General features: G+C 40.5%; 1 protein-coding gene across 1 annotated transcript in view; it reads left to right on the forward strand.

Moving 5' to 3' along the window:
- Window positions 1-22,715: 22,715 nt before the first annotated feature.
- MED13L (mediator complex subunit 13L) overlaps window positions 22,716-27,369 on the forward strand; it is a 200,046-nt gene continuing 195,392 nt past the window's right edge. Inside the window, exons 1-2 of the mRNA XM_035340127.1 lie at window positions 22,716-22,759; window positions 24,495-24,568. The gene's annotated coding sequence lies outside the window, so the exon portion shown is untranslated. The remainder of the gene's footprint in view (window positions 22,760-24,494; window positions 24,569-27,369) is intronic.

The raw sequence follows: 27,369 nt of genomic DNA on the forward strand, positions 1-27,369 counted from the left end.
TGCATGTTAATTGCATGTACCATAAAACTGAAATACTGCAATAGCTTTATTGGAACCGGATGCTTTAAAGTCATTTAAGCCTAAACACATTTAATTCATGACAGTTTCCAGTTTCTGGGTCCTGAGAATCCTATTGGTGCTAGTACTGGGGAAAGAAGGATCACAAATATGACATTACGAGAACTTTAATGACTTTTCATCCCTTTCACAAACGAAGGAGCAGCCTTATACATGTTTGGAAATTTGATGATGGAGTGGCTTTAAAAGCAGGATTGGAAAGGGAAGACTTCCAAGAAGGGCAATGCACCATCTTGTCCTGTGCCTGCTCAGTCTCTTGTACTTTGTGTCTTGGGTCCAGCTCCTGTGTTCTGACCATGCTCTGCTTCCAGAAAATAGCTGCTCTTCTCTGATGGTTTGGAGGAAGAATAACCAAAGTCAAAATCTGGGGACTAATTCTGGCATTGACGACATGGCAATAAAAGTATTTCCTTCTGGGTTATGAACAGGCTGAAATGTAGGCACTCCAGATACGCTACCTTATTTGCAGTGGCTTATTAATAATGTGTACAGTTATTTTTCCTCCACAACAGTATCAAAAGCAGCTCGTTTAAAAACAACACGCAGGCAAATGTATCCTTACTTTTTATAGCAGGAGGGAGAAGGATGAGTGTCAGTCAGTCAGGACTGGTTCCAAAAATGTCTCCAACAAGGCTCCTACAGAATAAGTGATGTTGGCCAGGGGCCATCTGGAGTACACAGGGCTATAGCAATTTACAGAGTGTTTGTTATGGATTTCTACAGCGGAGATATTTACCCCAGAAGAACAAACAGATCCTGCTACTGTGTTTCCCTGTGCTTCGTAGAAGTGCTTAAACTATTCACAGTGTTGCCTAATACCGTCTAGATTAGCTTCATTTTCTGTGCATTCTTTCATCCCACCCTGTGCTGGGGTCAGCGTGGATGCAAACTGCCTGAAACAACCCATCTAGTCCCTACGGTACCCCAGTGTTGTTGCAAAATCTCACCATCTCCTCTTAGCACAGGCACCCCAACTCACTTGCTCCAGATCAGTGCGACCGTGGAGATAGCCAAACTTGGAAGCGATTTAGCCTGCCCTCTCTGCAAATGTCCTCGAGCTTAAGCCAGTGCTGTGCTTCAGGGTTATTCACCAGTGATTTCCGCTTTGGACAAAGCCTGGGAAGTTTATGTTCAGGACACAACCCTCCTGAAAGCTTTTGCACCTCTTCTTTGGAATAACAGTGTTAGGATTTCATTGTACCTCCAGGAGGTGGTATGAATTCCCTGTCCTTGAGTGATACAGGAAGCTCAAGGTAAACTAAGGAGTGAATTTCACTCGATGGAGTAACTAAGTCATTTTGGCTTTATCATAACCCCAGGATATTTGCCTTAGTCAGAGTTTTCTTGTATAGTTTGTTTTTTTGCTTATTTGCTTCTCTTAAGTGATATTTCTTACATTTTTTCAACATTTAAGTAACTGTGTAGCGCTTAAGGAATTATTCAGTTTAGAAAAAATAGAAACAAAAAGTTATTCTCTGTGGACAAAACCAAATATTTTAATAATTTACGGTATTATATTAAATGCTCATATAATCTTTCAGGCATCTCCACATGACAGTTGCCATTTTGAAAGGTACTAAGATGATTTATTCTCCTATGAAGAGCAACTTACAGCTATTTTGGTTCCGAAGGGACAGGGAGCTGGAGAGCCCTTGTGGCAGCGGAGGGACAGGAGCTGCAGGGACTGTGTGTGAGTGGTGTCTGCTGCAGGACATTTGGCAGAAGAAAGCACAGGGAGAGGAGTGTGTGCTGCAGGAAGGAGGCCGGGGGTTCCGGCTGGGATGAAGGTCTGGGACTCTGGCTGGAGATGCAGGGACATCATGGTATTAGAAAGTAGAGAGACTTCTGGGGAAGAAAGAGCCATCACAAAAACAAACGAACAGTGTGACTGGTCAGTGCACCAGTGAGAAGGCGTCCTTGCACCAGGGATTCTTCTGAGGCCAGCACCACTGGCCTGGTGCTCAGTATTTGTTTTTCTTTCCTTGCTCGTTAATTATTGAAGCCAATGGCCATTAAGGCAGTGGACCTCCTGCTATTGGGTTTATCTCTCCTTTTACAGTCCTGTCAAGCAGCAGTAATGTAGATAAGCTGCTGGGTGGTGGCTGTCCAGACAGCAATTAAAACTATACTCAGAATTACAAGGAAAAGTTCAGCTACACTGATATTGGAAATAAACTTCAAGTAGAAGAGAAGTCAATTTAACCCTGGCAGTCAATGGCAAGGCCTAGCTCTGCTGGGTCAGCTCCTGCCTGACTTAACGTTTAGACAGACCTAGTAAAGCATAGAATAAAGGTAGGGCTTTGCCAAGAAGAACCCACTCATTGCATAATGTCACCAAAGCAAGCCCCCTATAAAACAGTCGGTTCCTGATAGTCTTTTCTTTTCTACTACGGTACTTCCACTAATTTTAGCAGGGCTCAAGAGCTCTGTGCTCACACAGCAGCGCAGACACCCGTGCCCTCTGTCAAAGGGTCTGTACTCTCTGGCTGAACCACAGGAGTCTTCTGTAATCTTGTGCTGGGAATCTTGACACTATTATTTACAGTTTTGTGAAAGGAATTCAGGAGTTGAGGGCAGCAGAAAGGATGCAATCTGGAAGGGTGAAAATGTCACCTTTCTATCGGTGTGTGTAACTGGGTAAGTTCAGTCTCACAAAGAGCAAACATATCGCTTTCATATCCATCCTGCCAAAGGATGTGAATGGCACTGCTTATTAGGGTGTTTCATCTGAAATGACAAATGTCTGAGGCCAGGGCAATTTGAGGACAACTTAAATGTAAGAAGGTGTATTGGCAGACAAGGGGAAGGATTAGAGTTGGGAGCAGGGTGGGACGGAGGATGCCTTGCTGCAGAGGCGCCGTTGTTCTGGTAGCTGGACGTGACACAGACAATGCCTTGCTGTACATCAAGGGCAGAACATACGTCTGCCTCTGGAGCAGGGCGTATGCCTACTAATCCCTCAGGAACAGCTGCTTAATTAATAAAGCCATGAAGAAAAGTCTTTTTGGCTTTGTCTCTCCATTTTTCTGACTTCAGGGTCGATGAGTTTGAGGAACCACTCAAAAACTGTTTACTGCAATGTCTTGGGAGCTTCCAGCAGCAGAAATCTTGCTTTTTAAAAGCTGTTTTGTTGGAAATAATAGTCACGTGTTTGCAGAGAGTTCAGGAGAGAGTTCTATTCCATGCAAGTTTTAATGTGGCAGCTGAATAGCTCCTGCCACACGAAAACTGCAGCATCAAGTAGCACTCGGGCCGTATCACTCTGCAGCAGCAAAACATACTAGAAAGTAGGTCGTGGAAATAATCCTGCTGGTTCCAGTAATCAGAGTATACAATGGGGTCGAAAGTTCAGGCGGAGCTGGGGAATGCAGTCGGAGAGTTTCTTCAGCCTGAGCGTTGGACACGGCCTGCACTCTCTGAGGGGCTGCGGGAAGGAGGAGCGCTGGGCTAGACAGCAAATGTAAAGTTTACAGGATCATCTCGTCCCTGGAACCTGGTGTCTTCCTTCCTCTCCGAAGAATGAAGTTCTCCAAAGCAGGAAGTAGGGTCTTGCTAGGTCTCTCTTTTCTGATGTGCAGTACCAGCAGGATGCCTGTGTTCTGCACAGCTCTTTGATGGTTTCTTCATTCCTCCTCAAAGAATGGACGAAGGAGAAAAGGAGAAAGCTGACTGGATGTGGGTCAAGAATTTTAAGATGACTTAAGATGAATTTGGGGCTACAAGCTGTGTATAAGATTTATTTATTTATTTATTTAAGTGGTTAAATTATCTTGTAATTTCAGATTGCTTATCCTTGTGGTATTTTGGCTGCTCCTCCCCCAGGATGAGGACCCAGAATCCAAAGCCATGCTGTGACCTTGTTTTGGAACCCAGACCTCCCGCAGGGGGCTGCTTAAATGTACCCCTGTTTATCCCTGTACTCCCAGTCAAAGTAGAAATTCTCTTTGAAAACTCCGAGGATGTCAGGACAGCTCACCTGACTTCTGTGTATTTATGGCACCTGAATAATATACAACCAACAGCTGCTGTGCTGGGTAAACTAGAGCTGCATATAGGCTATGCATAGGATAAAGTCCTGCTTTCGTGTCCTCCTGGCCCCTAGCAGTTGTAGTTTATAGTGTGTCTTTATATGAGGGACTCACCTAAGTCATCATGTTTAATAAGCAGTAGCGGATCGGTCCTCCATGAAATATTTTAAGCCCTTTCAAGTCATGTTGCCTCCACAAAATCCTGCATCAATGAATTCGACAGTTTCAGTTATGAAATGTCTAAAAGAGAATATCTTTGCTTTGTCTGGTTTTAAACTAAATTATTGCATTTCTTCACCATGGATCCTTGTTCCTTGTAATGTGAGAAATGCTAAATATTAATATTTCATCCACTTTATCTGTCCTACGTGGGATTTACATCTCTCTCCTCTACCCCTTCTCCAGGCTGAAGATAACCAGTTAATACAATTTTGCCACTGCTGCAGGGTCCTTGCATGGCTCTGCTCCTCAGTGTCTGTGCATATGAAATGAGGACAATACTCCCTGCACGATAAGGTAATTGGTGCTTTTAAAGAACTTAAGGACCATTGTATAAAAAGGTATCGCAGCATTCACAATGCTACCTAGAAATGAATTTACAAGTATGCATACCGGTGACATGAGTGTAAATTTGGTCATTCTCATTCACAAGTTGTTTTTCATACAAAGTACAAATATCAATTACAGGCAACAGTTTTGGCAAATAAGGCCAAATTTGATGGAAAACACTCCTAAAATTTTCTTGGTTCTAAAATATGAATCTTGCTATGTAAGAAAGGTATACAGTGAGCCCATTCAAAATGTTAATTGCTGTTAGCTGCAAGAAATGTCCCCCACACCTCCTTATTCATTCCCTCCCTCATGAATCACAATTCATATAATGAATCCATCATTCCTGGACCAAGTGAAAGGATAAGACAAAATCCTATGTAAGTATTTCTTAAGTAATTTAACTGTTATTAAATTGTGATTTGTCTCATTCAAACTCCTTTTTCCCTTGCTAAATCTTTGAAAGAGAGATTAGCTCTAAGTGAAGAGTTTTAATGGCAACTTTTAAAGTTCTACCAGGTTCCCTTCTCAGGGATTTGGTTCTTAATCTGTAAAGCTTGTTTTTCCCTTTCAGATTGTCTATTCAGATCGCTTTGTTTTCCTTAATGTAAATATTCCAGCAAATTTCAGAACCAAATAGTGATGAATGTGATTAGAATCAGAGCTTTGTTAAGTGGTATGAAAAGATCTTTTATTTCAACAAGGGAGATATATCACCTCTGTTGCAAATTATATCATGCTGACAGAGTGAAATGTACTGTAACCTGATGAAAAAAGAACATGAGCTAACTGTATTGATACAGGGGGAAAGAAATGCACACAATGTTCAAAACAAATATGTCACTAAGAGTTTGATTTTTTCCTTGTTTTCATTTTCTGAAGCAGATAGTGAGGTAATTGTTTCTCTGGCTATATGAGTACAGCCAGTGCCTGGCTGATAGGTGGGTCTTATTCATTTGCTCATTAATTGTCAGATTTTGGTACGTGTAACAGGGACAATCACAGTAAGAATTATGAAGAGCCATCTCGAACAGAAAACATTACAGGATCCCATCTTCTGAAATTATGCACGGAACCCTTTTTAAAAAACTTTTTTTTCAGGGGAACAGATGGATTGTGTACAGGCAATAATTAAGACCATGTCCCTTTCCCAAAATGCTTTTGATGTCAGGGCCAATTTTCATTTACTATTACATCAAATCTCAGATTAAGTCATTATCTGCTTCATCCAAGCCAACAGAGACAGTCTGGATTAGCGTAAGGGCCTTTGGGAGGAATATCTCCTTGAAGCACATAGATGGCAACAGAGAAAGGAAAGCCAAGTTATGAAAAGCAGTATCATTGAACCCTAATATGAAGCAACATTGTTTGGGTTTGTCATCTGTTTTACTTCTTTGCTGGATACTTTGCTTTGCTGGAGAGATCCCAGCATGAATTGCAACTCACAAACTCAGCTGCCCATCTGAAAACCGATGGAGATTTCTTGAGGTCAGGTGGAGCGGCAGTGCTCACAGGTGGTTGTTCCCATACAGGATTTTACAAATACGTAAATAATTTCATCTATCATCGATGCAGGTATCAGTTAAAGGCATCACCATATTCAAAAGGAGTAGCAGGAGTGCTTGAAGCACTGTCATGTGCACACAAAAAGAGGCTGTCCTCTATCATTATTCTCAAAGACTGATTGATATGGGAGTTGAGGCTAGAGCTCCTTGAATGGACTTACTATATTTGATTTTAAAAAGTAGTTTATCTGTCAAAGCAATTTCTTTTTGCATCCTGCAGTCATTGACACTGCTGAACCTGTCTGTTTTACTGCTCCATCACTGCACTCTTAATTCTATGCCACTGCTACAAAACATGTTTCTAGTGAAGAAACCCATTTCCAGCTGAAATATAACACAAAGCTTCCACTACACTTACTTTGTAAGCCTAAGTACCTATTTTTCAGATCATCAGGTGTATCAATAAATGTACCTACTCTTTGTAAGCGTTCATTAAACCCATACTTAAACGGGACTTTGAAATGACAGAAAATTGCATGTTGGATTTATCATTAATGGGGGGCAAAGAGGAGGAGAGAAGGAAAAAACATTGTCTAGTGTATGAATAAAAGAACAAGGAAGCTTTTTATTTCCCCATCGCTCATTTTTCAAACAGTGGAGGTTGCAGTAAAGATGGAAAGAAATGTCCCAGGGCACTCATGATAGTCATGACCAAATGTGTTAAACCTGAAACGTAACCCCAAACTTGAATGAGTGCTTACCCACTTGTAAATCCTTGGCTATGTTTTCAAAATATAAGTGTTACGTGGCACACTTTTCTTCATGTTCTAAACTGCTGTGAAATCTAGCGATCCCGATATGACTGTCCACTACTGCTATCAAAGTCTCCTCTGATTTTGGTCCAGTTATCTCTTGCTCTTTAATGGTGCTGCCTTTCCCCACATCCATAGTGATTAGTTGTCGCTGCACATCAGCTTAAGTTTTCAAAATTGTTCTGAAAATTAGCAAGAAAATATGTGTATATATGTATTTATACCGTGTGTTGTTACTGTCAGTCTTATAAACACGTGGAAGTAAAAGTATTTTAATAAATAAATAAATGAAGTATTTTTAAAATACTTTGTGAAATGACAGGAAGGTTACATTTTTTAACTTTTAAACTTCTGAGTTCCATATTACCCAAATTATCATTTTCTGCACTTGTGTAAAACAAAAATAGTTTTCCTCTTAAAAGATGAGATTTGGCACTCAGGGCAAAATTTTCCTCTCCAATCTGCAATGCAGATGCCTTAGCCGCAGAGCAGATTTCAGCTGCCTTTCTGCATTCATTTTATGCATAAAACTTCCACTGACGTCTATGGGAGCTCCATGCACGGGCTCTGCTCAGACGACACAGAACAGGCCAGAGGGAAGAATATTCCCCTGGTTTACCTTGAATGCTCAGGACTAAGATCAAGACCAGGACTGAAGTCAGGCTGCTAGCAACCATTTTTAGCTGGTTCTTACAGGATCAGGAAATTTTCTTGGAGGAACTGTGAACAGTCTGTGGTCTGTTGGAGAAGTTGGCGAGGGTTCGCATGCTTCTGTGACTAGCTTCTCTAATCTGACTTCATCACGAGGCGATAACTCTGCAAACCTGCTAGCTAAAATTTGCCGTTAGAGACAAATCCCTGCAGCCTGGGTTACGGGCAGGGCTGTTACCAGCATGTGGGAAGAATTAATTTCCCTACAGTGCTGCCTTAAAGATGTCTGCGTCGCCTTCCCTTAGCAGCTGGGCTGGAGTGGTTGGCTAGGGAAGCTGTTGCTGTCCCTCCAACCCATCCTTTCTGTCACCTGCAGAGAATTCCAGAGGGAGGAGACCCCCAGGATGAAATGGGTCTGAATCCTTTCAGTATTTGTACAGGGGAAGGTAACTTTTCCTTCCCTTGTGTAGGAAGAATGTGTTAAAGCCAACGTCAATTGCTGCTTCTGCATGCCTTGAGGCAATGCAAGCAGGATTTTCTCTTTAAATCGCAGCTAATTAGAATGAATAAATCCAACGAAATAGCAGCGGTGAATATTAATTGGAATAAAGTCCTAAATCTCACCTAGGTGTATTTTGGGTTTTCTGTAGAAATTTTTGTCTGTCCAGACTCACACAAATACATTTGTGTGTGTGTGTGTGTCCATGCTTAAGGTAGTGTGAAAAGCAAATGAAAAATCACAAATACCAGTGGAATTGTATTTTGGTAGTAATTTCCAGCAGCAGTATTTATGTAGCCATTTTGAAATCTGTGTCCTCCTCCCTAGAACACTTTATTTGAGAAAAGGTAGAGGGCAAGACAAGGCATCCACTTCAGATTTTAACCCAGGCCATTCTATGATTCTATGATTTCCATGACATATGTGGCAAATAGATAAAGATACAGAGTGAACTTCTGAAAATTTTGGTTGGAATGGGACCTGGGCACCTGGCAGTCCTCCTGAAAATCAGTGGGGCTTGGATAAATTTGTCAATTTTGGAAAGGGTAGAAATTTCATTAGTAATTACAAATTTCATTAGTAATTACATTACTAATTTTGAAATGTTATTTCTCCTATTGCAAGGAGAAAAGTCAGTTCAGGGGACCTGATGAAACAAATCCACAGGAGTTGGACTCTTCATGCATTGCAAACTGAAGAAAGGGCTAAATCCATGTGCTACAGATGCTTGCTGAGTGCAGTTGGATGCATATTTCCAGGAACAGAAACTCACCCTACTGTAAGTCCTGTGCTCTTTACTCTCCTTTGATTTCAATGAGACCGTGCATGTGAGGACACAGTCTTTGCAGGTCCAATTTCTAGATACAGCAATTTATTTATTTGTTAATGATAAAATATGAAGAAGAAAATCAAAACGTATGCATTTTACCTGTGTCTTAATGATGCAGTAGAAAATTCTTTTACCTAATTGTAACAAAGACAGGCAGTTTCCCACAGTAATAACACTGGGTAGGACTGAGGAGAGTAAAAGTCTTTCTGGAAAACAGATATTATAACATAAACTCACAGAATTTTTGTCATATAGAAGAATAGGAAAACTTTCTTTACATCTTACTACTGGCTTACTACTTAAGTTACTGGCTTACTACCTGAAATTAATTTCTTTTACAGAACAGGTAATTTAAAATGCACTATTACAAACACCTTTGTTTGGAATTCTGATCCTTAAAGATATTTTATTTTTAAATTTATTGGATGGGGCAAAAGGCCTTTTAATTTAAGCGTTTGACTTGGTTCTACAGTTTCGGTTTGGTTGTTTCTCTGCACATTTTTTTTATAATGCTGGGCAAGTCACCTCTGTTTCATTCAAGCTCAAATTGGATGCCAAGAGCTGGAGCCTGCCTGCTGTTTTGCCCCCTTCATAGCCTTAAAGAGAAGCCTCAGTAAGAAGGAAAGTGAACGATTAATTAACATCACTTGATCTGGCATTATTCATTCACACAAAAAATTGCATGTGAGAGACAATAGGACGGAATTATCGAGGTTGATTAAATATGTGAAGTGCATCCTTTTCAAAGAGGCGGTGCTGGCTCAAGCTTCGAAAAGGTTTTGAGAGGTATTGCTTTGCTTACATGATTTATGTGTGGTTTGTTTTTTAATGTATTTCTGGTCTTCTCTATTCAATGGAAATGCTGAAAGAATCAAATTACCCTTTTCAAAGATAAAATAATACAAAAGGGGAAACAATTATTTTAAACCTCTTCCTTTTCAAGGTGTAATCAACACAAAAGCTAAACACATTGCAGAAGCTATATTCTATTCTGCTGTTTGCAAAGTTACCAGTTCCAGAGTCCAGAGCAGCTTTGAGCTGTCTCTTCTCATACTCTAGGACAGCCTATCTCCTCTCCAGTGAATTTAGTGGAAGTCCTTGTGATCAGTGTCTCTACGAGGGCACATTTTCCCATCCCCAGCCTGTTACTGCATTACACAAGAAATCTCCAATTTAGCCTCTAATCCTGGCAAGCATTTCTTGGACCATACCACTATCCTTTCATGTTGGCCAAGTTTAAAGGGGGAGAAGGAGGAGGAGAAAAATTAGCCAGCTGCTTTTAAAAACCATTGGAGCATACTGTATTTACTGAGATGGGTAATAAAGACAAACTTTGGTTCTGTTGTTTTCATTTTGGATAAAGCCTGTGTTATGTTTCGGGAACAGAGATCACGTTTTCTTGCACTAGTGTCCTATGATTGGCGTCTTGCTTAAAGACTGAGGAATAATCTTGTGCTCCAAAGGAAGTTGGCAATAAAGTTTACTCTATAAAAAGAAACATGCAGTTAGGATACAGTTTCCTATTCTGAGTCAAAGCAGGGTGTCGAGTCAGAAATTCCGACCTAGAGGGTCAGGAAGGATTCCAGGACTTCCTGAATCACAACTGAAATGTGCAGCCACCCTCCTGTTCCCTTCCTTTCACCCTTCTGGCCCAAGTCCCACTGGGCTTACTACTCAGACTTACTTGATTCAAATCGCTGTGTGGCTGGTGCTTGATGTGAATACATCCCGTGCTTTCCCCGTGCTGTCGCTTCTCCTCATGTGTCAGCCGAGTACTCTTGTTTCTCCTCTACATGCTGTGCATGCGACTAGTTTCCCCCATATTTTGGAGACTTTTTCATACCTAAACCACAGGAGACACTGAACTCTACAACTGATGTAGATAACAACCCTTGTTGTTTCCAATGTCTTTGCTCATGACATTTCGCTTATAAAACAGAAATACTAACGAAGCTCTTTGGATCAGGATTTTATTCCATACCCACTTTTTTGTTAGAATTATTTTGAGAACACAACTTTTTAAATGAAGATTTTTTCTCCTTTAAAAACCTTTAAACATTTGAACAAAAGCATGCACTTTGTATGATCACATTTACAATAAAGACAGCTCATGGTGCTGTCGTTGTTACATGGCAGAGCGTTCTGTATTGGCTGTGACTTTGCAGACACACTTGTGTTGGGAACTTTCCTCACTTCTCTGTTTCTACATGTAGATGCTTGGCAACTTAACCAGAGAATAGGAAATATTTCTCATAGTTTTCATTCTCACGTCATTCTGGCTCCCAAATATATGGTCACTAAGTAATATAAGAAACCATAAATGATACATGCAGTGTATAACAGTGTTCTGTAATACTTTATGATGTGAAGAAGTGAAATTTCAAATCAGCCTGGAAAGAAGGCAAAGTGTAAAATGAATTAATATCTCTTGTAATGTAGAACTGCTTAAATTTGATGAAGTGGAGCAAGTAGGACTGACTTACCTGGATGGTTTTACTGAGTCATTTATTGTATCCCATCCCCCTGGTCTTCTAACATGATTTCCTTCTCACTGCCATTATACAGGCAGCACGTGCAAAGGATGAAATGTTCAAATGTAAAGATAGCGCAGGAATTAGCAAAGACAATAGGCACCAAAAAAAAAAAGAGAAGAAAATCTAACAGACGAAATAACAAAGTTACAAGGGAAATTAACTTGTAGGCCAGTGAATTCATGAGATGAGCAAATTCATTGAAGGATTGACTGGGGGTTCTGTGGATCAAAGAGCATTCTTTTGCAAGGGGCCTACCATGAAGTCATTAGGTAAAGCGGTAAGTGGTGAAACAAGGCAAAATAAGTCAGTGCCTTAATCACCAGGCTTTAATAATTCTCCTCTTTTACCCAGTGTATCTTTCACTCTGCCACACACTGGACTATCATCAAAGGATGGGTGGAGAACACTTCACCTAGAACACCCTGTAATTTAGCAGTTAGGTCATTTTCATGGGAGATGCGGGTTTGAACCTCCACGGGCAGATGTCTCCCACTTCCTTGTTACTGGATTAAAGGGGGACATTACCCCAGTGTCTTAAGAAAATATTTTCTAGAAAAAGACCTTAGGTTCCTAAACTTGAGAAGAATGTTCTTGGCTGGGGATCCAGTTGCGTCAGAGTTGAGCAAAGGTGGCCATGAAGGTCTACATCTTGTTTCTGAGGACCATGAGGTATCCAGCCTTGTTGGAGGGAGAGACTTTGTACCATGGCTTTCTTCAGTGTTTCCCCGCTGGCTGGGCTAAGAGTCCTCTCAGAAGCACGTTATCTTCTGTGATTGCCTTGCTGAGGGAACTAAACTATCTTCACAAATGTGTGTCCTGAACACATGCCTGTGGGACACCTTTCTGGAAGAAGAATGTCTTCTTTGAGACAGGCTCACGCATCAGCCTAAGTTCCTTGTAAATCTATCCCTCAGTGCTTTTCCTGTCAGCGTACCTTGTCTAGTAGCTCTCAGGTGTAGACCAACCCAACTAAGTATGATGCCAGCGCCTCAAGCTCTTGATTCTTCTCTGCTTTTTTTAGCAGGAAGGTGTGAAGTGGTCCTGAATCAAAGACATACTGTTCTACACTGACTGGGCACATCTGTGCAGGGCACGTGTTTGGATAACTCAGAATCCAGCCTTTATTCTTTGTTGACATGAAAAAACCTGCATCCCAAATCCAATGCCATGCTGAAAAGACTATCTCAAGCCTCTTCCCCATTCAGGATAGTGGCAGTTGTTTGTCTTTCTTATTTCTCATTTGCTATGCAACAGCCAACAAGATGTCAAACTGTGAGAGTGAGCATGGGATGGCAGTCTCTCCTTTACTGCTTTTACTCGAGCATATGCAGGTTATTTTAGATGATGATTCCTTTGCAGGAGAAACAATGAAGTGTATGAATCAAACGTTTTCACAGCGGTTGAAAACTATAGCTTGGCAACAAATGGGAGCGGGAAAGCATTAAAGCCCATGTAGTAATAACAGGCAGGGAAAAATGAGAGAGATGGGGTGGAAGATAACAAGGTGTTGGGTAGAGCGCACAAGCTGAACAGGAAAAATGAGACGAGGAAAGGAATGTGAAAAAATGGAGAGGTAAAGGTTGAGGAATCTGTCTGGCCAGGTAAGTAAGCTGTAAGTAAGAACTGCAGACTGACCTCAGATGAGATATAATATGTATTTTCACAACATCTTAATAGTAGTAGTGAAGCAATTGGATTGCACAATGGTCTGAGAAATGGATGCTTCTAACACTGATTTCTAGCACCTGGCCTTGTGCTGTGGAGGCCGGGATGCCTCTCTCCATGCAGTACGATACAGCGATGTTTGGGTGTGCAGGGGTCCAGCAGATGCCTTGTTGCTGCCTTCCATGAGCCTAGCCAAGCCTGAGCTTCAGCTTCTGTGCTGCTTCTTAGTAGAATCTCCACTGGACTCTTCTGTGTCCTTTAAGTGCAAGTTTCTTTTATCTGAGCTGCTCTTAGGTAGGTGAAGGAAAAGGTTTGGTGTCTAGCACTTAAGTGAAATTTTATGGGTTGAGGTTTTCATAGAAGTTGTTCAAGGATTTTAAGGCACATGGCCAAACACGCAGCTGATCTGTGTTTTGGTTGTACAAATGTCCCTGTGTCGAAACCTGAAGAGCTTTTTCTTTTCCTGTTCTTATCCTGGAAACTACTCTTAAATCTGCATCCAACAGATGGCCCCTCTGCATTCACCGACAGACTTAAGGCTTGTTGTGGGCTGGAGTGACCATACTGCAAAACCCCCAAACCAACCACGCATTTCCCGAAGGCAAAGGCTGAAGGCTCGGAGTTTGTGGGCCCATTTTTGTGGTGTGCCCCTGTGGTGAAGGATCAGACCGATAGCATTTACTTCACAAGCGATACCAGTGCACATGCCTAAGCACTGCCTTTCCCACCGAGCACAGCCACAGCTTTCCTTTATTCCCCCTTTACATCACGCTTGCCTTTTCTTTGTTGTTTGTTTGGGCACAGAATCTCTTATACACGCAGTCACTTCATAAATCCTGCAGAGGATTGCCTTTTTTTTTTTTTTTTTTTCCCTTTTGAACCTGAAGGCATAATGTAGCACGTTTCACAGCCACAGCTTTACTGATCTGAAAACCTGCTGGTGACACTCACGTGCCGTTTGCCCTGCAGCTGAATTAACCCAGGTCTCTAGGAGAAAAGCGCAGACCTTGAGCTGCTCTGCTTTTCCCTTTCGGTGTACCTAAGCCACGCTAAAACACGGCAAATTTATAACGTGTGGTGTCATCTCACAGCCTCTGCCAATGAATGTAAATGGCATAAAGAGCATGTGGAACAGATGGAATGAGACATGCACGTAAAGAATTAAAGTATTTGTGAGGGAATTTGGCAAGGATATTGGAATGCTTCAAGCGCTGTGTACGGGGGTGTCAAGAGGGAGACCGGGATGAGTTGGGGGGGGCTGTATTCTGGTGATCCATTTCTTTCAGAAACAATACGTGACCTATTTCTGTAATTGTGCTAAACACAGCAACACATACTCATTTTTTTCCCTGCTCCCGATACCTTTCCGGGAAGCTTGACAACTTCTTTACATGGAGAAAATGTTTCCTTTGGGAAGAGATGTGAGTTTGTTTGTTTGTTTGTTTTTTTTTTCAAATACTAGAGGAAATGAAGAATAGCAAAGAGAAAAACAACAACAACAACAACAAAAAACATGAGGAACAGAGTGACGCGTTGCACTGTCAGTAGTAGTGCACTTACCTGTGCCCCATGCAAGAAAGTGGCATAAGCAGTGAAGGAAGTATTAGGTTAGTGAAGCTGTTAAATTCACTTTTGTGAAATGACTTAGATTTTTAATCTGTAAATGGTCTCGAGTATTGACTTAGTCTGTTTTGAAAATTACTTTTTAGGATATGTTGGCCACACACAAACAAGAGAGCTCTTTGAGTGGCTAATCAAATTGGAAAGGAAGAAGTGACATAAAGAAAAGCCAGTGGAGAATGGAATAAAAAGCAGTAATAGGCTTCTACTGACCCATTCCTTTTGTGCTTCCCGTAGGTATACCTGGGGACTAACATGTTCAACCAGTTCATTGCACAGCCCTTACCTTGAAAGGTACTTCTGGAAGCTCTTGACCACAGCTTGGATTTTTTTTTGAGAGTAGTCTTGCAGGGAGCTGCCTGCTCAGCTGCAAGCCACTGGTCACGCACTCACAGCTTTTGGTGACATCCCAGTCTGAATCACTTCAAACCAGGTCTGTAACCTTCAGCCTCCCTTTCTCAGTGAGGGGTAACAGGAGCACTAAGTTTGGATAAAGGTCTTGTTCCCTGCTAATTTCATTCAAGTGAAGAGAAGGTTTCTTCCAGGCTCAGGAAAAGCAGACATATTAACTGAACAGATTTTTGGAAGGAAAAAAAATGACTTTCGGTTGAACAATGCAGACTGGCAGTCCTAAGAAAAGGTAACACCTGATGGTTTTCATTAAATCACTAACACAGCTTCTAGCGGTGCTACTGGACTTTAAAGGAAGCCCACATCCAGTTAGTTTGCCCCAGAAGAAATCCTGAAACAATGATGCGTATAGAGGAGACAACTTGGGTTTCCCTTGATAATCATAAAGGGCTCAAATTACCTTCCTTTCCATCCCCAAAGGGGGCATAAATACTTCATTTATGAGATTGTTTGCGCATGACTAATCTATTTCTACTTGCTAATTGTAATGAGTAATGCATCTTACAAGACAAATATTAGCTTGTAATAATACCTGAACAAGGAGATTTATAAGCGTTAAGTGAAAATACAAATAATTAGCAGAAGCTGATTGGTATTATCTTCTAATTAACTGTAAAGACACTTCCTATTTGGAAGAAAACGTATCAGGATCTCTCAGGACACTGTAGAAAGAAGCAGGCCAAGCTACTGTTCTCTTGAAAAGGAGGCACTAGTCAGGTAATATTTAATTTTCGTGGGAGCTGAATTCAGTCATACTTCCCCCACTGACGTCAGTGCAAGAAAAGCACTTTCAGCCTGTTCCTACCTGCTGAGACCATATGTCCACTGGGAAGAATTTGGCAGCCATCTCCAAGTAGAAGTAATTATAGGAGACAGGAACTGTTCTGGTAGCACAGTTCGGGACTTATTTCTGCACGGCCCAACTAGCTGACCACTACTTACGAAACTTGATCTGAAGGAATGTTGTTGACCAAATACTGGGTTTGATACGTACAGTACGTCCGACTTGGGCTGTTGTGCCTTGTCTAAACAGACCGCCAGAACTCTGCAGCGAAGTTACGAGTGCTTTAGTAAACGTGGGTTCTCCTGAAGTAAGGTGGGACATCAGAATTGTTATGGGATACATCTCCCAATTGTTTTGTGTTTATTGACACAAACAATGCCAAAGTGATTTCCCAGCTGTTCGGCTGCAAAGTTTGTGTACAGGCTCAAGTGCCACAGCTCGTATTGTATTTGAAAACTGAACTTAAAGGAATTCTCTTGCCTTTGGTACCTCCTGAATGCCTGCTTACGTGCTCTCCGGGGACTTGTGCCCTTGCTGCCGAGAGGCAGGGTTTGAGTATTGATTCCCACCCTGTGCCAGAACGTCCTTGATAGGGAGATCGCTGGCTGACCCCAGGCTGGAGCCAAAGTACACAGCAGCATCCAGGCAGCGGGCGTGATGACAGAGTTTGACCTCAGGCATTAGTCGGCGGCAGAAGCAAGTGCGACACTGTAGACACAGCGTCTGCAAACGGATGGAACTGAGGGACTCCTGGCTCTGAAGCTGCAAACTGGATTTTGGCACATATATGGTATCATTACTTCAAAAATAGTGTTCTCGAATAACTTCTTACAGCGCTGATGTAATTCTTTGTTTAAAATCTGCAAGTATTACCTGAAATACTGGGCCTGTATTACAGACAGACATCCAGAAGCCAATTGACTTCCCTAAAACCATGAAGGGAATTGAGGATAATGCTTTAAATGTTATCCAGCTCTTATGCTCCCAATTCCTTTCTTCAGTTTTGCTATCTTCCATGTTCTTAATACCCTGAGGAGAGATCCAAAGACTGGGAATTTGCTCACCTTGCAACTCGGGGGTCTGCGTCCTGTTGGATGTTAGTAAAGACTTTCTGTGTCTACTGTGCTAAACAGCAACAAAATAAAGGCTTGCATGCATTCATACAGTCATCATTAAAAGACAAAATAGAGATTCAGTAGCATGATTAACTTTCTCATTTTCCTCAAGCTAAACAGCTGTGATTTTAGTTTAGATTTTACCCAAAAATATTTCTTCCAAGTATGAATCTGGAACACCAAATGTGTTTTGTCAAACACTGTATTAGCTTGGAGTTCCAGAACAGAATTTAGACACTGCTGTGTGCCTGGCTTGTAGCTCTGTCAATCGTCTTAAAAAATCTCTGTTAGCAACACTTGGTATACCTCTAACAAAAAAAAATAACACCTAATCTCAGAATAAGGCTGTACCCAAAAAGCTGGGATAAATGCAAAATAATCAGTGAGTACTACCAATGCTTGTTTCCTAATATGACTGGAAGGGTTTGTTTAAATCAGTGGAGCTGATCTTTGCCCAAGTTGTGTCCATGTGCCAGGAAACCGAAGGTCATCCCGGATTAGACGAGAGAACAAAATCATCTACAGCCTTCAGAAAATAAGGTTTCTAATATGAACTGCTCTTAGTCCAAGCAGGCAGTGGATGGTAAAGAACAAGAAGTCAAGGACAATTCCTGCTTTGGGCCAGAAAGCCTGCTGCTGTCGTAACCAGGTCGCTGTCCTTCCATCTGGTTTTGCAAACCCATTCACATTTTGAACACTCTTCTGCATAAAATCTCAGTCAAAGGATTTTCAGCAAAAATTATTAACTGAGATGATATGGAGGTATTAGTTTTGTTGTATGTCTTTAGTGAGGCCAAGAGGCTTCAGTCTGCGTGCAAGAAATACAATAAATATTACTGTAAAAATCATTTTATCACATCTCAAGCAAAGACAGCAATTTCAGTTTCTTCCTGAGATGAGTGGTTTCTGTTAGAAAAATCCAAAAAAGCAGTAAAGCAGCATTCGCTGGCCTGCCCAAAACCAGAAGGATGAACAGATATCTCTAAGCTTGCCCAGCAGTCTGAAAGATAGGTTCCCATTAAACAAACATTTCAAGCTGTGGCTAGTTTCCTGAGTAATTAAATCAAAAACAGTTGAAATATTTTATTACCTATGAGTATAATTTATTCTAAGACTAACATTTTAAGTTGTTAGTAGTAGGAGTGTAAAATAGTATCCTTGTAAAAATCCTAGTAAAATAGGATTTCCTCTGTAATTCCTTTTTAAGGTTAGGGCCCGTGAAACCTTAAAATCACAGAGAAATGAATAGTTTCATTTAACAAGGCTTGGAAATAGGGATGTCAACACAGGGCATCTGTGGAAGTGCTGTGCCTCAAATTCTTTTATTCATTCTCTGAATTTCAGCAAAAGCTTTCAGCACAACATTTATCTGCAGTTGATGGATAACTGAATGCTTAAAACTGAAAAAAATGAACATCAAAGATACCTAATGAATTATTTTAATACTTGGATCTTTCACAGAGCAAACATCATCTTCCGTATGTTTTGTTTTCTATAAAAATACAGTTTATATGTGGCTTGAAGACAGAATTTAGCTAGAACTCACTATTTGCTCTGATTTACATTTCTTACAACTGAGCTGAGTGAACTTGACCTTGGCCTTCAAGAAGTAAGAGAGCAGTAGCAGAATGTAAACCAGAACATTTCTCACTTAATCTCATTATCACTGATGGGCCTCCAGTGGGTCCTCCCTGGTTGTTCACACTCCCAGGCTTGGAGCTGGATGGGGGAAAGGAAGAACAGAAGGGAGAACAGGCATCAAAAGTGAATAATGTAGAAATTAATACAAATGCTGTAATGCGTGTGCCTGAGGAAAGTGAAATGCATGGACATAACCTTTGCATTTTTGTCAATGCACCTGTGACCCACTAGCTTTTTTAGGTTTTAGATGAGCTTCTCTCTTTAAATGGCAAAGTCCACGACAATGGCATCTACTTCAAACTGGTTCTGTTCACCTCAGTTTTGTTCAGGATACAGCAGGAACAACTGCACAACCCTTTTCAGGTCCCAAACATGTTCTATGGTTTCTTCTCTCATCGGTTTGCAACCTAACTTTTTAGCCTGAGAAATCTAGAAGTACAAAAAGCTGGAGTGCAACAACAAGGTGTATGATAAATACATAATGATAAAACAAATCTAGAGGAAAGAGGAGAGGAAAAATTGCAATTCAAATTTAATAGTGCCTGTAATGACTTGAGTATGAGTGATGGATATATGTACAATGAGATATTAAAAATGATCCCTTCCTTACAAAGAATCTGCACACTGATTGCTAAAACCTGAAGTTCTGGAGCTGTTGTCTGGGAGGAGTTTATTGTTTGTTTTCAGGTGGTGGCAACTCTTTCCATATATCCATATAGAAATGCGTTAGGCAGCGCTTCAGTTGAGTGTATACTGTGATCTTACTGTGATGCCGTTTTCTAAAGAATCCTGGTTTTCTTTCTTTTAACAGTGTGTGAAATTGTTTACATCAGAGTACAATCAAAATAGCCCTACAATTACAGGGATGTGTTAAAGTCAACTCTCGGAGAGCTTTTATTCACAGTTACCTGATTTGCAGGAAGACTATGTCCAGAAAAGAAAGAATTCATATTTGAAGGGAGATGAGTTAGCAGATAACTAAAGACAAACTGGCAGCAGAAACCCACGAGAGCTTCATTGGTTCAGGCTCATGTGGTCAGTGATCACAGACCATAGGCCACATTTCTCATTCCTCTATTGTAACAGAACTTGAACATGACTTAAAGAAGAACAAAGATTTCTTAGGGCTTATAACAAAACCTTTCTTATCTTATCTTTTTCTGACTCAGTAAAGTAAGACGATATTTAGAATAATAATAAAAAAAGGCATTTGCTTGTATTTTTCCTGCACTTTGTCTAGAAAAGCCATACTGCCTCTGACTAACTTTTTTATTTTTTTTATTTTTATTTTTATTTTTATTTTTATTCTGAACTGCAGAGTAAACTTTGTAAGCTTGGCAGGATAAATCCATATGTATTTCAGGGCAATATTTTGCAATTGTTGTTTTAACAGCCATAAACACCTTCTAATGCCAAAGGGGAAGAGAACTTTAATCCAGATAAAATAAATTTCTTAAACACTAAAAACTGTACTCAGATTTATGGGCCAATTTTAATATTTGAGCTCCCATGCCAAAAGCTGCACATTCCACATGTGCAGCATGGGGTGTTGCCTGACTGCCTGCTTCCAAGGTCAGAGCACATCAAACTACATCACCCATCCAGACCTACCCTGCAATCTATTCCAATGAATAAACTTGGAGTTTTGTTCTCAGAATGTGTTTGCCAAATGTTATTTCCATATTTACTTTGCCTTTTAGCCTTAAATCTTTTATTTTTTTTTTCTCTTGTAGTATTTTTATCCTGTATCTTATTTCACACCTTTTAATAAGCTGAATTCTTACCAAGCGAGCACAACAACATCTGAAAGATGAAATCTCTCTCTTTGATGGTATGAAACCATGACCCAACAGGCCCACTCTCTGCCTAGAGGGCTAGCAGGAGCTTCATGTTAGATTATTAAATCCTTTAGAAACTCAGGTATGTTTATTCATAATGCAAGGTATCTAGCAGACATCACAATTCTTTCCTCTTTTGAGTTCAAAAGTAATTTACAATTAAAAAATATTTGCCATTTTGCTCTGCTTAAATCACGCTCCCCTTTTATTCTGGAGTACTTTCAGTTGCCGTTTTCTCCTTTCTGCTTTTCCAAATAGCTCGTTTGCCTCAGTCCTACAGAATATTTAAATGAGAATTTACAATTGTGTCTCACAGAAACCAGCAGGGCATGCTGATGCACAAAACTGTTCTTTACCTCCAACTAAAAATAAACACACTCCTTGGGCAGCTCCCTTGTTCTAAGTCCTTGCTGGCCATCACCCCATGTGGAGACTTCTACCACTTACACGTCAGCTTTGCAAAGGTCCCTGTGGCATATTATATATATATATATATATATTTTAAGTGAAAGCTTGCTACCACATCAATAGCATTTTGACTTTCAGATTGGATATCATGCCTAAAGCTTTGATTATTAATCTTATTTAGTACTATTTTAATTTACTTTTATTTTTAGCACGGTATTTTCTTGAGAGTAACGGTTTGCATTTGGCTATGGTTTTATTCATCCCTTCCAGTTATACCTGAAATGTCATCTAAATATCACCATGACATGGGAAAGAAGTCAGTGTACTTCTCTGCTCCTGAACTGGTTTTATCCTTCCATCCAAAACCATGTTGTAAAGAGCTTCCTTGTCTTTTCTTGAACTGTTTGCTGACAATTTAAACTTTGCGAGACCAAACTTAGTCATCCTTTGCCCCTGACTCCCTCACTTCTGTCACTAGTAAAGGCACCGTGCTCTTGGCATTGCTCTTTAGTCAGGCACCTCTGGCACCTTCCTTTCTTTTGTTGCTCAATCCTTTGCTCATACCGCTGGTCACTGCTCTTACTCTGCTCCTGCTGCTACTTCACCCCTAAGAGTAAGAAACAATCTTTACTCTTCCTCACCAGTATAAGACCTTACCTAGGCTCCTCTTGCCTGCCCCTGCTTCCTTTCCTGCCTCTATTCTCTCTTTTACAAGCCAGAAAATGAGGAAATACTAAGATAATTCCTCTGGTTTCTGATAAAAATATAGGAGCATTTTATTGTAACCCCGTGTGCAGCTTCCCTCCTGCTTCACCAGGGTAAGTGTAATGGTTCATGGTAATTGTAATTATGGCTCTGCTATTAACCTGGACTTCTCTTCTCTTTTCACTTTGTGAACGATACGATCTTCAGTTAATCTGTGTCCTCTAAAACAGTTTGAAGATTTCTTTCAACATTATCTTCCAGGTGTGTAAAACTTCCCAAAATTGCCTTTCCAGGTCATTAACCTTTCCTCAAACTACTCCTTAATAGGCACTGTTACTACAGTCTTCATTATGAGCAAATAAAGTGAATTTTAGGGAATTTTCAGGTGTATAATTCTCAGAGATGTGTTGAAACATTGACCTCTGCCATGTGTGTGCTTTTCTGAACCCTCCCACCAGGGCCTGACCCTGAGGCAGCTGTGCCAGGTGAGGTTTGTTCACCTAAGAAATCCCAGTGACATCAACAGATTTAGTGGGATGAAGCTGTTTATTTGTGAGGGTATTTGCAGAATAACAGCTGGGGGAGTCTGACAGCACATCTGGCAGTAGCCTATGTTTGATCTTTTCTTTATCCAGGACAAGGAACAGAAACTCCGCCAAGTCCCAGCAGATGATCCCTGCCGCTGGTGATTGCCAAAGGACAACACTTCGGTACCTGAGAACACGAAACACCTCGGACAGCCACACTTGGGCAGGTTTGGAGTCACGTGGGCTGTGGTTATATTGCTTTTGTGCACGATAAAATAATCTGCTACTCATTTTGATTAAAAATATACAGTGTCTATAGCTGTTTCTCTGCTTAGGGGTGATCGTAAACAGACCGCCTGGTTTTATCTTGCAATGTTTATTGATAACGATGGCGAACAAGGATGACTAATTCAAAGGCCACCGTCTAATCGCTAGCTGGGCTTAAACTGTGGGCCTCGTGTACTACTTCTCTACAAACAAATCTTTCATTGATGTATTTATTTTCCTCATAGGTAGGAGTACCTCCCTTCAGAAACACGGTATCTTGTTGTAAAACTGAGGTAATTTTTTATCTTTATTGATACGAAGAATAAGCTTAATAATATAGCCAGTCATATATCTTAATGATATTAAAAAGTTGCTTAACTTGCAATCTATAGATTATGAATGTTTAAAAAAATATCCCAAAGGACTGTTTAGTATTGATTTAAAATATGACTTTTTTTATTTTGATTTTTTATATTAAAATTAAAAGCTGTTAATTTATTCATGTCAGTGAACTATTTTTCTTTCCTTTTAAGTCTTCAATTTGTGGAAGTAAAGACATCTGGTTTAAAAACAAAACCATTATGTGTTCTTATTCATAACCACTTGAACAAAAAATGTAATTACTGGATAAATTAAAAAACACTTAAGAAATGTATGCAGCCTCATAAAAAGTAGACAATGAGCCTACTGGAAACATGTTTGAAATTAGCCTGTTCAACTGCGCTGTATTGCAGAAACATGCAGTAACAAACGACATGAATCATGGACAATGAACTTCTAAAATTGTGGGGGTTTTGAAATCACTAAATTGAGTAGATTTCATTTAAGAGCATCTCATGGGCGGGCGGGAGCATCTAAACAATTTTATTTTTATTTTTATTTTTTTGACTTGGAGAAAAGTTTAAGACCGTTTACTTGTATTATATTTATAATTTTGTTCTCGTTTTCCTCTACCCTATCCTTTCCATTACTGGGTATTGTAGGAATCTGGAAAGGAAAATGTGGGAAACAGCAAAAATGATGCTTGATTAAATCAGACGCGAGACAATCCTTACTTATACTGCAAAAGCTAGAAGTTGTGCTAGTGAATAACCATAGTGTCTATCTCAAATGTGTGAAAAATTAGGAACATTTAAAAAAACAAACAAACAACAATCCATTTGCTGCTCTCCCAGCTAAGGACTGAAATTGACCAGAATTTATCTGAAACTTTTTATCAAGACTATCAGTCAAAACAAGCAAGCTCTTACTTACATATTCCTGGAGGTTAAAAAAACAAACACAAGTACAGATAACATTAAAATAAACCTTTCATTTTCCTTATGAAAAGTTTGCAAATCTTAGTTTTCTAAGTGTGACTTTGGTTAGCAAAATCCTTATCGATTTATCTTTATTAAGCTATACAACTAAAAAATAAAATCTGAGCAGAGAAATACAAGATTATCTTTCTCTTATTGATTTTTGTTGCCTTGCATTTTGAAGTAATTTGTATTGATTGTGCCTTTGTAATACTTGGATGTCAAAGAAGAGGCTAATTTCTAAGAAAATTGGAAAATGACAAGATGGAGAATTCTACAAAGGCAGTAGTACAGCTACCACTGTTGCATTTCAGTTAGGATTTGGATTTATTCTCATATAAACACGTGGGCCTATCTTGACAATAATGATTGTACTGGAAACAACAATTGAGAGGGGGATGTTTTTGCAACTTAGGCTTCTAAGCATTTATTTTGCGTAGAATGAGTTATCTTTGACGTGAAATGCCAAACACTTCTTCTTTTTGATACCGATGAAACTTGGCTGACCTCCAGTTCTGCTCCTGCTGTAAGAAGGGCCGAACTCATAACCTTGCCTAAATCCAGTGCTCAAGCCAGTTGTATTGCTCAAGTAAATATTTTTGTTATAAATCTGAGGTGCTTAAAAGCACAGCAAGGTTGACGTACTTTAATAACAATAAACCCAAGTGATTGCTGACATTTTAGATTTACTTTAGCTTCCTGACATCTTTGTTTTTTCCTCCATGTTTAGATTGAAGCAGAAGCAACACCTGCTGGTGAAAACAAAGTCTACGAAACTGCTGAGCCATCCTCCTGGAAGAACAGGTTTGATCATTACTGTAGGCTTTAGTAAGGTGTTGTAGAATAAAATAATCTTGCCTATCACTATTTGGACTCTAATTCTGGGAGGTGTCTGGAGGGGTAGGTAACTGGCTCCTTCCCAGAGCACTTACCAGTAGTGAGAGGTAAGTGTGACACAGCTGATCTCCAGGAGGCTGGAAACTCCTTTCTAGTTCAGAGTTTTGGTCTTGCTGCTTCCAGTTTAATACACTGGCATTATTAATTAGAAAGCTCCTATACCTTGCTACTGCAGAAAAATGGTTGTTTGGTTAAGGTTGTTTGGTTAACGTGAACCCAATGGTGTTGTTCACGTTCATCGATAAGGTGGCAGTAAAAGAAAACAGGGAATAAAACTTGAATACCCTGAGTTGGGAAACACGTTCCACCACATACCATCTAGGATAATTATGCGTGAGCAAGTGTCACTCGTGTTTGTATATGATATCTGTAAGTGGAACAAGTTCTGTTCTAAGTAACACTATTGACAGAAGACAGCGAGGGGACTCTCCTGGTTTGCTACTCTGAAGTGAATGATTAGGCCGTAGTGATTTCTCATGTCTATTAAATTGAACGTAATGTGAAGTCAAGTAACCAGGAAAAGACTTAAAGAGATGGTATCTTTTTTCAGTTTAAAAACAAAGTGATCTTTGCAATGCAGAGACGTGGCCAAAACTTCCAACTGATAGCCCTGCACAAATGCAAACAGAACAGCAACTCTTCGACTTTAAAACATTCACTCGCAAAGGGAATGTAATTACACTGAAAGATATTTAGTTTAAAGAGTTGTTAGCTTTCAAAAGAATCCTGAAAAAATGGCAGAAGCAGCGGGGTGAGTATATTAACATTTCTCCCCCGAAAACGGATTTGAATTATGCGTTAGGCCCCAGTGGGGGTTACCGTAAGATCAGGAGAAAATCAAGCACTGTAAGTCATCTCTGCTTGGAAGATGCAGAAGAGAAACGCTGACACCTGGGTGTACCGTTTGGAGGGAAAGCAGCCCATGGAGGACACGTGAATACACTGGTCTGCGGTGTCTAATTCTGCACACTGTTGTTGCTCTCTGGGATAAGTAGTAAAGTGACCCTCGATTTCAAAATATTTTTATAATAAGAAAAACATTATTTTTTTTCATGTTAATGGGTGTTCTACTTCAGAAATGGAACGGGTGCTTTTTAAAAGTATTTGTTGTACCCTAGGCATTACTTAGTAATTGGACTTATAACTGAAGCTGTAGCGTATTCATGTGGAAGGGTGTGTTTTTCAACCTTTGTGGTTAATACGTGTTGCTTGACAAATTTGCAAGTGTCACATTGTGTTCTCTGTTTATGAGACTTATCTCCAAAAGAAAGGGCAATAATATGGAGCAGAGTACTCTGCTGCTTCTGGATTGCCAGCTTGCAGCAAGTGCTTTTAGAATATTAGCAGTTTGACTACTTTGTCAGCTTTTCCCTTACCAATTTGGAGCTTTCACAACACGTTTGTGGCACTTCGTTCTCCAACATGAAATGAAGGAGGGTAAAAATCTCTCCCTAGGGTGAGTTTGGAGTTATTTGGTGATCTAGCATGTTTAAAAATAAAAATTAGAAAGCGCACATGTAGCCAAATGTGAATATTTAAATTGTGTGTTGGAAAACACCAGCATAGCCCCAGTCTTTGCAGGACAGAATCCTGTTCGGTGTGACAGTGACGTGAATGGGGCACAATAGATTTGGCAGTGGCAGATCGCACGCTGTGAGAACGCCGGCCTGGGTGGAAATTTTCTTTTAGCCCAAATTCTCTCTCTCGCTGTGTGCGTAAGTTGTGAATGGCAGTGATGCCTGTTTGTCTTAGAGAATTGTTACTATGAGGTAAGTGCAAACAAACGCCATTCGGTCATTAGAACAGATGCTAATCTTCTTAATTTATGACAAAGAAAATAAATTGAAAAAAAAAATAAAAGCCTAAATAAGATTAAAAATCATGATAAGGAAAGCTGCCATTAGGCACGGAGGGAAAACTTTTCCCACTGAATGACAGCACTGAAAACGTGCTACATTTTCTGCGGAATCATAGAATGATTCTGTAGGTCCTATGATCCTGTGGTTCTACAGATTCTATGATTGTATAGATCCTATGATCCTATAGATTCTGTAGATCCTATAGATCCTACAATTGTATGATTCTATAGATTCTATGATTCTATGCATCCTATAGATTCTATAGGTTCTGGGATTCTATAGGTTGTATGATCCTATGATTCTATAGGTACTATACATTTTATAGATTCTATGACTCTATAGAGTCCATGTTTCTCTAGATCCTATAGCTTGCATGATCCTATGATTCTATAGGTTCTATGATTCTATAGATTCTACGATCCTGTTTCTGTCCCAAAGCTTAAGTTTCTAAACAAACTTTTTGGACGGTGACAGTTGCTTTGTGTCCCCCGTGCAGGGTGCAGCAGCCGGTCCGGGTGAGGTTCCGGCTGCTGAGCTGTGACCTGCACCTGTGGGTTCCTGAGGGCTGGACCCAGCGGGACACTGGGGACCTCGAAAATCCCGAATTTTGGGGTTTCTTATGAACAAAATCCGCGCTAATGACACAAGACATCTTCACTTTGCGGCGTGCCCCCCCCTCCTGCAGCCGCTACCCGGACGGGGCGCCCACCAGCCGCCCCCTCACCCTATTTCCATCCCCCCCCCACCCCAACCCCCCTGCGCGCTCCCGCCTGCGCGCCCCCGGCGGCAGGGCGGGGGCGGGGCGGGGCCGGGAGCCGTGAGGGGAGGGGAGCGAGTTGGGGGGGGGGG

The sequence above is a fragment of the Oxyura jamaicensis genome, chromosome 15, assembly GCF_011077185.1.
Source record: "Oxyura jamaicensis isolate SHBP4307 breed ruddy duck chromosome 15, BPBGC_Ojam_1.0, whole genome shotgun sequence".
Classification (NCBI taxonomy): Eukaryota; Metazoa; Chordata; class Aves; order Anseriformes; family Anatidae; genus Oxyura; species Oxyura jamaicensis.